General features: G+C 42.6%; 1 protein-coding gene across 18 annotated transcripts in view; it reads left to right on the top strand.

Annotated features, from left to right (window-relative positions):
- MTMR3 (myotubularin related protein 3) overlaps window positions 1–13,738 on the top strand; it is a 78,653-nt gene that overhangs the window by 19,010 nt on the left and 45,905 nt on the right. For all 18 annotated transcript variants that reach the window (XM_027470124.3, XM_027470123.3, XM_027470119.3 and 15 more), the window contains one exon: window positions 11,465–11,545. The gene's annotated coding sequence lies outside the window, so the exon portion shown is untranslated. The remainder of the gene's footprint in view (window positions 1–11,464; window positions 11,546–13,738) is intronic.

Genomic DNA, 13,738 nt, shown 5'->3' with positions numbered 1-13,738 from the left:
CAGTATTCAAGGTGGCACTGTACCAACACTAAACGTAGCGTGAGAATCACCTGAGAGTGGGAGAATGAGTGTGTGGATCTCTTCTGTCAGCTTTTTGTCCTTTATTTACTTTATTGTGCAACTACCTGTAACAACCTGAATTCCTAGTCCAAAAATCCATCACCAAAGCATGCCTGTCCTGTCAAGGATCTCTTCCCTTGCAGTGGCATTTGCATGCCAGCGCTTGGACTTCTCAAGCTGTTGTATGTGAAATAGTGAAAAGAAGAAATACTGGCCTGTGTGGTTTTTTTTTGAAGATCTGGTTTTAGCACTCATGTTAACGGTAACTGGAAAAAAAATAAATTATCTTCATGTCAAGTTTTAAATTGTTCAGACTGGACATAAACTGCAGCAGCTCTAAGTGCTGCTTCATGGATTTCCCTGGTTATTCTGGAAACCCCTACCAGACAAAGACTGCTCTCCGGACAGTTCTGTCAGCTGGGCCTGAAAGTGATGCAGAGAGATTTTTTATTTCCCAGCTAATGACACAAATATGGTACTGCTATTGAAACATACCATGGAATTTTCTTGTAATTTGCTTCACAGATCAGTTTAAGCTTGTCAAGTAAGCTTTGCTACGTAAGGATGTAGTCTTTCAGCCAGGTAAGGCAGTTTAGTTATATATATATATTTGACATTTGAATCTAGATGTACAAAATCATATGCAAGCTCTTTCAAAAATAAGGGCTGGATGCTGAGCTGGATCTTACAGTGAGCTGTTATTTATCTGAATGCCAAATGCTTTTTATCACAACTCTGAGCATTTGCTTCTAGAAATTGATTTCACATCTAGGTTTGTGTATTATACCAAATGTGTAACATCTTGAAATGTTTGAAATAAAAGTGAAGTAGGCTGGAGTATTCTGAACGTTGTTCTTATCCTTGTTTTGCCTATCTGCTCAGTGTGAAGGCTTCATGTATCTTTGAGTATTTTTCCTCACTTAAAATGTTCTAAAGATTCCAACTTTAATATGGAACAGGTTTTCTGGAGGAGTTCTTGGAGATGCTCAAACCTTGGCTGGATGAGTCTGTGATCCACTTGATCTACTTGGGACTGTGTCAAATAATGGCTTGACTTAGCAATGTCCAGATGTCCCACTTAACCTATAAAACTACTTGTGTGCATCTATCCTGGTTCTTCATGCTTCCCCACTGGGCTTGCAGGGGCAGAATTAACTTCTGCTTTTTCATAATTGAGTGTTGAATCTTGTTCCTATGACTGTCAACAGCACAGACCTCTGGTGTTGAATCGGAGCCTTTCAGAAGGAAGATTTTACGGAGTCACTCAGGTTGGAAAAGCCCTTGGAGATTATCTAGCCTGACCTTTAGCCTAGGACTGATGAGAGCACCACTAAACCATTCTACGAAGTTCTACATCTGCATATTTCTTGAAGACCTCCAGAGATGGCAACCAAACTGCTTCCCTGTGCAGCCTATTCCAATGCCCCCCAACCCTTTTAGTAAAACCTCCCCTGGTGCAGCTTTAGGCCACTTCTCCTCATCTTATCACTTGGTGCTTGGGAGAAGAGCCTGATGCCCACCTCGCTACAACCTCCTTTAAGGTCATTGTAAAGTATAGCTCAGGCGAGACCTTACTTTCACGCTAAACAACCCAAGCTCCTTCAGCCACTCCCCATAAGACTTGTCCTCCAGACCCTTCACCAGCTTTGCAGCCCTTCTCTGGACACACTCCAGCACCTTGATGTCCTTCTTGTAGTGAGGGGCCCAAAACTGAACACAGTACTGGAGGCGCAGCCTCACCAGAGCTGAGTACAGGGGTACAATCAGCTCACAAAAGTGAGTCTGGGATTGAACCATATTTAAAATGAGAATTCCTCCCCGATGCATCAGTAACAGAATTACCTGTTGAACTTCTGTAATGCCTGTGGGGAAGATGTGTGGATGTGTTCTATTCAGGTAACATGCTGAAGAGCCCAAGCTTTTTGTTTCCTTAAATTGATGGCTTCTCTCTTAATTACAAGCAAGCCTTTCTTAGTTAACTAGGTTTGCTTTGAGTCACATTAGGAAAGAGTGAATGTTCTTTTAAGGATGAAACACTTAAAAATGTCTTGTTACCGTTCTTCCTTCTCAGCCTTCTCAGAGTTCAGTGTGTCTGCCAGTAAGAATGAGTTTCTCTAGGGAAAACAAGTGAGAAGCCAGGTTTTTTTTGGCTTGGATGAATCCATACTACATCAACTTTTGGGGAGAAGCGTTCTGGATATTCCCATTGGAGATCCCCGGGGTGTAAATGACTGTATATACAGACAGATACATTCCTACAGCAACTCAACACTAGAAACAAAGGTTGCTGTAGACAGTGTGCTTCTAGTGATGAGTTGGAGGAATGCTTGCAGACAAGCACATGTTATCCTGGGTTATGAATTTGCCGTGCCTTTTTTTCAAGGGCCTTTAGTGTAAAGTATCATACTGGGGCCGTATCTGTTTCTAGTTTAAAATAAAAAATAATTAATGCTACTGAGCATAACATTGATCTAAGCGAGCAGGTAGGAAAACCTGACTTAAATTTTTAGTTTTTATAGAGAAACTCTTTCCTGTTGGTTGACGTAGCCATCAAAATGCTGATTTGAAAGGGGCTGTATGTAGTTACCATATGGGATTGAGTCCTTTTCCAAATAACGCAGCTCCCTGCTCCTGCCCTCGTAAGGAAGCTTGAGCATCCAGGTTAATTGGTTTTTAATTTTAAACACGGAGCAGGGAGGGAGGGAGAGCCTGACTGGTAAATATTGACTGGGGAGGTGTCAAAGCTTGCCCGGTAGCAGAGTTGTGTTCTGTGGCAGAACTCAATTTCAACTCTAACTGAAGCATAGGATTTGGTACATATGTGCCTTAAATCCTTTGGTGCCTCTCTGGAGTGCCTAAATATATTTAACTTCGGTTTCATTCTGTTTATTTTTTGTTTAGAGTAAACATTTTGTTAATCCAAGTACATTTTTTCTTGGCTCTGAACATTCCTGCAAATTCAGCGTGAACTAATAAGCTTGTGGACTTGCCATACTACGGAAGCTGTGATAAGAGGAGATTTTTAGGGTGTTGTCATGACTGAACCCAGCCTCCTCGGCTGGTCTGTGCACATGACTTTAGAAGCTGCATTTCTTTGTTTTGACACGTTGAGGATTTGAGTAGGATGGTTGCAGAGCATACTGCCTCCGTTCAGTAGCTGGAGGGTTACTGGGACTGGAAGAAAAAAAGGCAATCTGTTCTCAAACACTGCTCTCCTGCATTCAGAGTTTTGGTTTGACAAAATGACCCTGTCTGAAGACCTCTGCGTAATACCAGACACTCAGTGCACGTAACTAACTTTTAAAACTGGTTACAGGAATTGAAGCACGTTAAGACTTGCTTCAGTTCTCTAGGCTATCTTAAGAGATGCGAAACTGGTTATTTTGCCCCATGCCTCCCCAGTCAGAAGTACAAATGCTGGTTAAATCCTTGCAGTTAGGTTAGCCTCTCAAGTGAGATACAGCCTTGACTGTTCACAGCTCCTTGCGTTTGGTATGCAGCTGTCTCTGTCCTTTTTCTGCATTTATTTGTAGGACCTGTTGAACGCTGACCCCCCTCTGCTTGCCTTTTACTCCAGTCCCATCCCCAGGCCTTAGCTGAGCGCAGCTTGCAAACATGAAGCAGCATTTTGCCAGATACATTTCCTGCTTCTGACAATCACCGTGGCTTTCCGTGAATGCAAAGAGGTGGAACGAGCTGTCTTAATATTTGGAAGATACTGAAGCTGGTTAATGATCGGAGAAAAGTTTGCTTTTTTTTTGTCTTGTGGCTTTACTGAGTTGAATCAGCTGACCAAAAAAAGGACACGGAGCAGCAGGTTTCTCAGAGGCAGTGAGCTGCTAGATTAGCCAAACCAGTTTGTTTGTCCCTTGTGATCTAAATATAGGAAGCCTCCTTAATTAGGGAAGGCATCTGAGCTCTGTGTCCCTCTTAATGCACAGAGGGAGCTGAGGTTCTGCGCTTCTGTGTGCAGCTGAAGGGCAGTGCTAGTGCAAGCCTGCTCTCCCTCTGCACCAAGCTGGGCACGGCGCTGGAAGTTCAGGGAAGTTGAAACTGGCAGTGGATTGCTGCGATAAGCTGTTTGTGCTGATCGGGAGGAGGTTAGCAGCTCAGATGGAAGGAGAACAGGGACCTGTTCTGGTAAATCATGTGTCTGGCTTTAAACTGAAACTAGCTGTGGGAATGCCAGCAAGCAGAGAAGGCCTTACACTCGAGCTGCTAGCGTTCCCTTGCTCAGCTTTTTCTGGTGTTACACGCATACGTGGCTTTATTTCTTCAGCACTTGAGGTCTGCCGTACTGTACCTACACATACAGGGGCTGAATAGTGAGCCTTGTGGGTGATGCGCAAACAAGGATTTGGACTGCTTTCTAGCAAACAGCTCCCTGTGGTCCTGGAAAAGCAAACCTGATCTTTGAATAACTCCTGAGATGTGATTTGAGGTGGGCACTTCATATGAAAGGGTCTTTTGATTAACTAAAGCTGGCTCTCTACCTTAGGTTAGCTCTTTCAGTATGATTACTTGGTTCAATTGTGTTAATCAGCCTTGTTTTGCAGGTGCTAATAAAGAGTTACTTGAACGTACCCTTTTCCTGTGTTGATTTAACTTACTATTTCTATACCACAACCAAACAGTGCTAATGCTGTCATCCAACATTCTCACCCCCTGCTGTGGCTGCTGGGGAGACACTAACCCTTAGTTCTGAGCTGGTTGCTGCTGACCAAGTGTTGCTGCTGTGCGTTACAGCCAGAGACAGCTTCGGTTCCTGCTGGTACGGGGGAACTTCTGGCTGAACAGCTCTAATGGGTCCAAAGAAGGGCGACGAAGCTGGTGAGGGGCCTGGAGAGCAAGTCCTATGAGGAGCGGCTGAAGGAGCTGGGCTTGTTCAGCCTAGAGAAGAGGAGGCTCAGGGGTGACCTTATTGCTCTGTATAAGTACATTAAAGGAGGCTGTAGAGAGGTGGGGGTTGGCCTGTTCTCCCATGTGCCTGGTGACAGGACGAGGGGGAATGGGCTAAAGTTACGCCAGGGGAGTTTTAGGTTAGATGTTAGGAAGAATTTCTTTACTGAAAGGGTTGTGAGGCACTGGAACGGGCTGCCCAGGGAGGTGGTGGAGTCACCATCCCTGGAAGTCTTCAAAAGACGTTTAGATGTAGAGCTTAGGGATATGGTTTAGTGGGGACTGTTAGTGTTAGGTTAGAGGTTGGACTCGATGATCTTGAGGTCTCTTCCAACCTAGAAATTCTGTGATTCTGTAATGCATGTGGGGTCTTTTGAATGGCTTTGAACTGTAAACTCTGCCATTTAAGCAGCCTTCTTGGTGCTTTGAGGACTCGGTGAGTAACAGTTTAAGAGATGAGCAAGTTAAGTGTCTAGTTTTAGGAAGAAAGTGTCACCTCTCCTGCAGGAATTAAAGTGATCCTTGAGCTGCGTAAAATCCTACAACTGCCTTGTAGTTGCTATGGGCTTTGCTTTTTATCAGCATCTGGCCCGGAAGCACAATGGTGTGGAGTAGTGCTAAACCTGGTATTTTTTGGACCACATCATTGTCTGGCCCTACAGACTGCATTGGTTTGTGTCTGGGAATAGGATGAAGGGGCTGAGATGTCAGTTTGTGTAAGGCAAGGAAGAGGAGCGCTTTGGGGAGAGCTGTGGCATCAGTACCCTGTGCTTTTTCACTGCTCAACCTGCTTCAGAGAGCTGAACATAGTCATACATATATGAACAAACAACAAAAACTGTCACAATAGAAAAAGGGGAGGAGATTTAGCAAGTGCCAGGCTGAAAAGCTCCTCTTCCAGGCTGGTGTCAGTCAGTGAATGCTCACTGAGCCTCTCAGGGGCCTTTTCTTCCTGGATGAGGATGGTGATGGTGTGTGTGCATCGTACCCGCATGGCTTGCCTGACAGAGGAGGGTGTTTTGACCTAATCTGTGAATTAGTGGATTAAAACGCCAGTCCCTAAGCGAGCAAGTGGCCTCGAGGTGCAGGTAAGAGCCCAGGCTCCTCGTGGCCTGGCCGTGCAGCTGCTTGGTGCTGGGGCACTGAACAGCCCCGGAGGACCGAGTCACAGACACCTTGTAATAACTGCACCTACCCAGTGCTTTCAGGAATAAATGTTTATTCATAGCTGGTATTTGGTATTTAAATAAAGTTGTCTCATGACAAGCATGGGGAGGTCTCTTGTTACAGAGGTTTTAGAAGCTTTGTGCCAGATGAAGTGCAGTGAGAGTGAGGTCAGGAACTAACAGCTGTAGCTCCGTGTACCAGGTCCTGATGTAGCTCAATGGGACAAGGTTTTTGGAGTTTCAAGTCACTCGTGAGGAGTCTTCAAACTGTCTCAGTTCATCCCACTTCCAGAACTTTGTTTTTGCGTTGCTTGTAGTGTTACATTACTCTCTAGTGTCACGTAGACTTGGGGAAATACAGCCTGTAAGGATGCCTTGGTAGGTGCTGTCATGCTGCTCTCCTAGAACTGTGGCTTCCTCTGCTCTTGTTTTCATCTGGGTACAGAAAGGATTGAGGGAGAGAAAAACATTCTTAGAGGTGGGGAGAAAGATGAGCAGGAGTTGGGAAGGATGCATATAGAATCATAGAATCATAGAATATCCTGAGTTGGAAGGGACCCTTAAGGATCATCAAGTCCAACTCTTAATATAACCTTCGGGGCTTTGATTAGCAGCCTCTTCTCCCTGTTCTGCTTCTTCGTTTGCAGCCTTTGTTTTAGAAAGGAAATAAAAGGAAAAAAAAAAGGGGCCAGTGAGGATGCTCTGGGGAAAATGGGGAGCATGAGGGGCGAACTGCTCCCTCACACTCTTCTGCCACTTCAAATGAAAACTCTTGCCCTCTGAACTCAGACATGCTCATTTGCTTTTTGTCATCACTTCAGTCTAACATTGCCACAAAAAGTCACAAAGGTGACTTTTTGGTTCCTTTTTGATGTAATTTTCCTTTCCCAACACAATTGATTACTCTTCTAGCCTCGAATTTACACAAAACTATTCCAGTTTCCACCAGCTCAGGCCCCAGGTCAGGATTCTGTGTGCTGTGAGCTTTCAGAGTGAGGACCGCTGGATCCACGTCCAACCCTGCAGATCTCTCTGCAGTTTGGTCCTTCTAGGTAGGTGTTACTTGCCTGTCATGCAAGTAAAATTAAGGAATAATTGAAAGAAAAGGGAAATAAGAATAGGCTGTTAATTGAGCTTTAGGCTTCCTGGTGTTTCACCAGGAGATGTGACAGGGAAGTTATGTCCTGGCTTATATGCGAACACAATTGCAGCATGTGAATCTCAGGGCTTTATGAAAAAGGAATTCAAAGAAAAATCTGAAATTTTATAAGAAAAAGCAAAGCTGTCTTCAGATTTTGGTTTCAAGCTTGCTGCAGTGTTTTGGCCTAGGTTGGTGTGAGATGAGTGAAGAATAATAATACAGAAGTAGTTAGAAACGCTTGATCCTACTGGAGAATTCTGTAATCCCACCGAAGGGTCTATTGATGTTTGTTCGTTACATCCCGTTGGGAAAAATGGGCCTTTCTTCATGCAAGGCTAATTTTGTTCTTAATTACTGTTAGCTGTTAGGGTGCTGCAATCCCGGCAGTGCTTTTACTGCTTTCGTTCTTCCATCGCTTCCATCTTTCATCATATCCCACTGCTTTCCAACCTGGCACTGGTTGCTTAGCTTAATCTGGAAATGTGGGTGAAAGAGAAGATGTGTGGCCACATAACTGGGAAGTACCTCCTTGAAGGCCAGCATTTCTCTTCTGGGCACGTGTTAATGATTTCTGTAAGTCGCAGTCTTGCAATATCCAGCCTCGGGAGCGGCTGTGTTCGGTTGGGTCCTGGCCCTCTCTTCTCCATGGCTTTGGCTCAGCTGCAAGACACCCGCATCACCCCGGTGGCAGGCTGGGGAACAGGAGCAAAGTGCTTCTGAGAACAGCGTGAAAACAGTTTTAGGGAGAAGCAAGCTACAATCTACTAGGTAGGACATGAAAAAGAAATAGAAGAACGATCTAAGAGAAAATGCGAGCGCAAAGGGAACAACCAAAAAGGCAACGAAGTGGTAAGTGGGAGATGTGTGGTGCTAGAGGAGGCTGAGTCACTGCACAGCCAGGTTCTGTGGGAACCAGCAGCATTGCAAAGCATTAGGAATGTAAACAGAAATAGAGAACTTTCAATCAGAAAGCCGCCTTGCATAATGGTACGGTTGTGACATGGTATGGCATAACCAGTGCAGAAATGCAATGTTTCAGCAAAGGGAGAGGGAGAAAAACCTTCAGAATTGTCAGCCTCTGAAGAGAAGGCTGGGATTTGTTTTTTTTCAAAAGCTCTTCTCTTGTCGTTTTGCTTTATGAACAAAAAGTCATACTTTTGCTGTTCTTGCTGGATGCATCCTTTCAGTAAAGAAACTGAACCAACAGCTTTTTGGACTTTATTAAACATTTATTAAAACTTAGAGGGTTTTTTACACCTGTTTGCCACTGTTTTGTTTAAATAAATGTCCAGAAGAACCCTGTTGCAGAGTGGTGGTGGTCAGGTAGTCCAGCACCCTGCTCTGAGCAGGGCCAACTTTGGAGCTGGATGGGGTTGCTCGAGGGTCAGTAAGTTGGGAATAGCTCTGGGGCAGCAGATCTACAACTTGAAAATCTTGCAGTGCTCAGCAACTGTTATTTGGATTTTTTCCCCTTAGTTACATTTCTTGGTTTTCACTACTAGAGCATAATTTCTCTATCGTTCCCTTTCTCTGCTTCTTCATAGCATCTTCCAAGACAAGACAAGGAAGGCAAGACCTGTGTGTGCACATCGCCTGTTGCGTTTTCCTGATGGCTAAGGTTATGAAATAGGCAACAGACAGAAGGCTGCTAGGAGGCTGGCTCAAAGCAAAAGCTCGGCGTAGGCGTTGCTGTTCGGATCCCCGTTAAGCACTAGAGCCATATAGCTGGATGGCTTTTTACATAATTAAAATTGGATAGAGTGAGTGTGTCCTTCAGCACACCCGTGTCTGTGCTTAAACAAAACATCCCAAACAAAGCACCCGGCTGCGAGCACGTGCGGCACCTAGGAAGAAAGCTAGTCCGAAAGCTGTTACTGGACGCGTTTGCCTTTGTAGGGTTTACTAAAGGAAACGGAGCTGTTCCTTTTTCCATCTTCTACCCTTTGTGGATCAGACAGAGGAGCTAACACGGTGCAAAGGGTGGGAACACGCAGCTGGGGGCTGCAGCTCCCTCATCGGGGGGGGCAAGCTTAGATTTGCTTGGCCATAATAATGAGGCAGTCACACACCAGTGCCGGGGCCTGCTCCTCCCTGCCCTAATTAGTGTTTTTGAGCTGGTGGTGGCTTGGTGGTGAGGTTCCTTCCTCCAGCCCGCTTTTTTTCCACTTTGGCACATGTTGTTGACTTAGGAAGCGATAACGTTCGAGGTGCTTATCTGCGAGCAGCAGCCTTGCGAGAGGAATGCTAACGAGCGCGCCGCGGAGTGTTTGCTGAATGCTGGCAGAAATAAAGCAGAATTATTAACACTTGTATTGGAACAGTTTCTCCTGTTTTTAAGCTTTTCTACAAAGCTCTGGAGACGCGGTGGTTTCTTCCAACCCTCATTAAATTCAATAAAAAGTTTGTTGCAGATTTTGAGAAGGTTTTTGCTTGGACCCAAAACACACAAAAATAAGTCCACATCCTGCTACCCTAAAAATGTGCCTTGCCTTTTAAAAGCATGGACGTGGCCAGAAAAATTTCTCTGAAGAGACATTCATGAGTTGCGTAGTCCGCCTTCATAGCTATTTTTTTGTTTGTTTAATAAGCTTGCTGAGTATTCCTGTCAAAGGTGACTTTGTCCAGCCAAGCAGTGGAACTTGTTGCACGATCAGCCTGGTACCTCAAGCTGAAATGGTGTTCTCTTTGCTTCGTGTGCCATGGTTAATTATCAGGCCACAAAGCTTTTGGGACTGGAGTATAGCTTGCTGGTTGTAAGCTACAGGAGACTTAAAAAAATAAATAATAAAAAAAAAAAATCTTGACCTCTTTAGCAGGTAACCAAATGATGCTTTTAGAAACTATTGTATAAAATCAGAATTCACGATGGACAACCAGCTTTTCCACAGCTGTGGTCATCTGCAACATATCCTCTTATTTTCTTTGTGAAGGCAGGTTATGGCACCATTTCTTTAATGGTAGATGAATACATGAGATTTCCCCAAGGTGCATGCTGAAATGCACGAAATGTTAGAGTTCCTTTAGCTTGATGTGTCTAAGTTTGTCCTCCGTAACTATCCCTTCTTACTGCGTCACTGCTAAAATTATGTATCCCTTTTTTGGGTACTGAAAGAACTTTTTATTCTTTTTCTGTCACAAACCACAAACAATGCGATACATGCAAAATAAAGATTTTGGAAACGGACCTTGATGTGAAAATTATCACAAGTTGTGGCACATCCCAGCACAAGGAAGCTATTTCTAGCAGCAGGATTGTATGGGTTTGTAAGTTTGACTTTCTAGGCACATCCACGTGCAGCATGGTATTGGAATAGCTTCCAAGTTATTGTGAAGAACAAGTTTTTGGGATGCAAGGGGAGTGGTATTCTATCATTATGGCTGCGCGCATGCTTTAGGGATGGTTGGTTTTAGTCTGGAACTTTAATTTTAGGGTTTGAGCATTTTGGTGGAGAACGTTGCATCCCGCGTGACTCACGCTGCTGAGCACTCATTGCGATGCTATGGAAGAGCCCTTTGAATGCCTGCTGAAGTGACTGCATAGGAATGAGGCAAATTAGATGTTTAATACTTTTTTTTTATATACATATTTGGCATAGAATACTTAAATTTAATTTTGCAAAGTAGCTGTTCACTTGGAAAGTGAAAAAGATGGGCCTTGTGAAGGATGACATCGTGAGCATTGCTGGTCACTGGGGCATTTTTGCAGCTTTGTCCAAAAGTATTGAGAAAATAACCCGTTTGTGGGAGGAAACTAATTCTAGTGTAAAATGAAAAATCACATTTAAAAATTGGTACAAAACCAGTTGCATATTCTACAACAGAGCTTTTCCGTACTTTGTATTGCCAAGTAATTTGTTTTCTTGTGTCTGTTTCTTGTTGTTGTTTGTTTGTTTTTAATTTCCATGTGCAAAGGAATTTTGAAAAAGATTTGACTTACTTGGTGGCCACGATTTCGGAACCATTCACTCCCAGAAATCAGGCCTTAGCCAGAGCGTGTGTACCTGTCAGTATCCAAGTGCTGAATTCCCTCGTCAGTGGTTATGCCTTGCATGCTAGTTAGTACTTCTTACTTTCCTCTTTAATTAGGACAGACCAGCATAGCAGCTGAGTTTCTTGTACAAGTAAGTGTCTGGCTATTTAAAAAGTATTTTTTTCAATTGAAGGCTCATGTTTTAAAGAACTGTCTTTTTATTTGCAGTTGCCAATGTGAAATATTGGAAGAGCATCGTCTGAAACTTTCTGGGACAAAGAGGACTGTTTTATTCTCTCTCATATTTTGGTAAGCTTATCATATTATTTTAATAAGAAAAGCTACCTGTTGAATGTGATTTCTACAGTTATTATTGATTATTACTGATTATTTTCTTAATTAAAGCATTTTCCAAGATGTTAGACAAAAATACATGAATTTTACTGAGTTGGTATTTGCAACCTGTAATTAAGAAAAAAAAAAAAAAAAAAAACAGAACACCAAGATATCTACTTTCCATACAACTCTTCTAGTTCTCCTGAAAATCTTCAAACAATTCTTTGTCTGTCCTCTTCAGAATAATGTGTAAATGCCCATATTTTTAACTACTTTGCCAGTAAATGCCTTTGAAAGCTATTCAGTTATTTCTATGTGCAGTGCCAGGAAAGAGGGGAAATCTTGCTGTCAGGGATTGAAACATGGGAAACTAAGTGTTTATCCTTATCTCAGAATAATTTCCTTCCTCCTGTGAAAAGGAAGAAGTGTTTTCACTTTGTAACAGAAGCATCTTTTGCTAAAGCCAGATCGCATTCTTGAATATTTCATGCTCAAATTTTCTAATGCTCCATTGTCGAAATCTTGGATTCCTATCTGAAACTAAGAAGGCAACTGTGACACAGCAAGTAAACAGCTATGTTTTGAGTCTGAGGGGCAACTCAATTTGATTATCACTAAACTAAATGGAATTCAGTAGCTGGAAGGGGATGGCATGGGAAGAAAGTTAAATGCATTGGTAGTTCATTTTTCTTCTTCCACCAATTTTTCTTTTCTTTGCTGTAATTTATAGGTCCAATTATATGTAAATATGTGAATTTAAGTCATCCTTTTTTATTTCCTCTTTTTTGTTTAGAATTGCTGGCAAACACATGGCTATTATGCCTTAATTATGTACATAATTTAAAACAGAAGGTACATCTTAAGTAAGAGGTAATTAAGATGTTCCCATTCTGGCTGAATAGTCGGAGGTTACAAGCTTTACTAAACGTTTATCCTTTTGAGAAGAATATAAGGATGAAGAATTAACACCACCAAACCTTTTATGGTGTAATATACGGCTGAATAATGCAGTTGAAAGGACAGCACTGAAAATCGATACCATAATACACTTTTTGGCTGCAGTTGTAGAAGTTATTTCTGACAACAAAAACAAGTCTCACTATACTATTTATAAGCTATCTACTATTTGTATGTGATCCTATGTGTAAGTGCAAGCCTGAATTTAAGGCTGGTTTTTATGAAGGTGTTTTCTTGGTCAGTTATAATCTAAGCTGTATTTGAACATTTTCATTTCTGGGAAGTGCTTTTAAACGTCATGGAAGTGCTGCTCATCTACCAGCTGCAGTTAAACAGAACTGGAATTCTGATTCCGTTCTGTCACTGATCAACAAAAGATGGGATGGGTCAACATGAGATTGGCAGGAATGGGCTGAAGAAATCTAATTTCATATCAAGCTGACCTTGAAAATAGCATGGTGCATTAATTACGTGTAACATTCAACAGAGTGGCTTCTTGGAGTTTACAATATGAAGAATGTCCTCACACATCGAGGGCAGGGCTCTCAAAATGAGGGTCAGAAATCCCCTTGCTCTAGGTGACACGCAATTGCAGTCATCCTTCTTCTATTCACTTGGCTAACCTGGAAGAGTTTGCTATGTGTATAGATAGAAATGGGTTAGAAAGCTTTGGTAATGAAAGGAAATGGAGATTGAAAGTGTGATTTCAGAATTCATTCACAGTATCAATATGGGTTGCCACTGAAAATCACATGTGGTCCATGCCCCTGCTCCCAGGGTATTTCCTTGCCCTTGTGCTCAGCCCTGTGATCACAAGATCATGAACTACTGGGATCAGTATTTGTTGACATGATGGGAAATTAATTTTTTTCTTTGGGTATATTCATTTTTCATCAGATCACTGAACTTCATTCTAAAAAGGCAACGTTCTTTACTGGTTTTGTCAGCATTTTTTTTTTATAAATACTTCTGTGCTACAGCAGTTAGCTTGATGAAGCATCACACTAATACCTCGTAGCAACGTGAATGTGTAGTCATCTTAGAAACAGTTTTATAAGTCCTAGTACCATTTATCTTGGCAATACCACAGTTTATATCTGATAATCCCAATTGAAGCTGAAACCAGCATATTTTTCTTCCACACGGCTTTCCCAAAATTCCCCTAAAAAGGTATGATTCTACTCATGCATGTAAAAAGCCACACTAGTA

The sequence above is a fragment of the Anas platyrhynchos genome, chromosome 16, assembly GCF_047663525.1.
Source record: "Anas platyrhynchos isolate ZD024472 breed Pekin duck chromosome 16, IASCAAS_PekinDuck_T2T, whole genome shotgun sequence".
NCBI lineage: Eukaryota > Metazoa > Chordata > Aves > Anseriformes > Anatidae > Anas > Anas platyrhynchos.
This window is presented reverse-complemented; position numbering and strand designations above follow the sequence as displayed.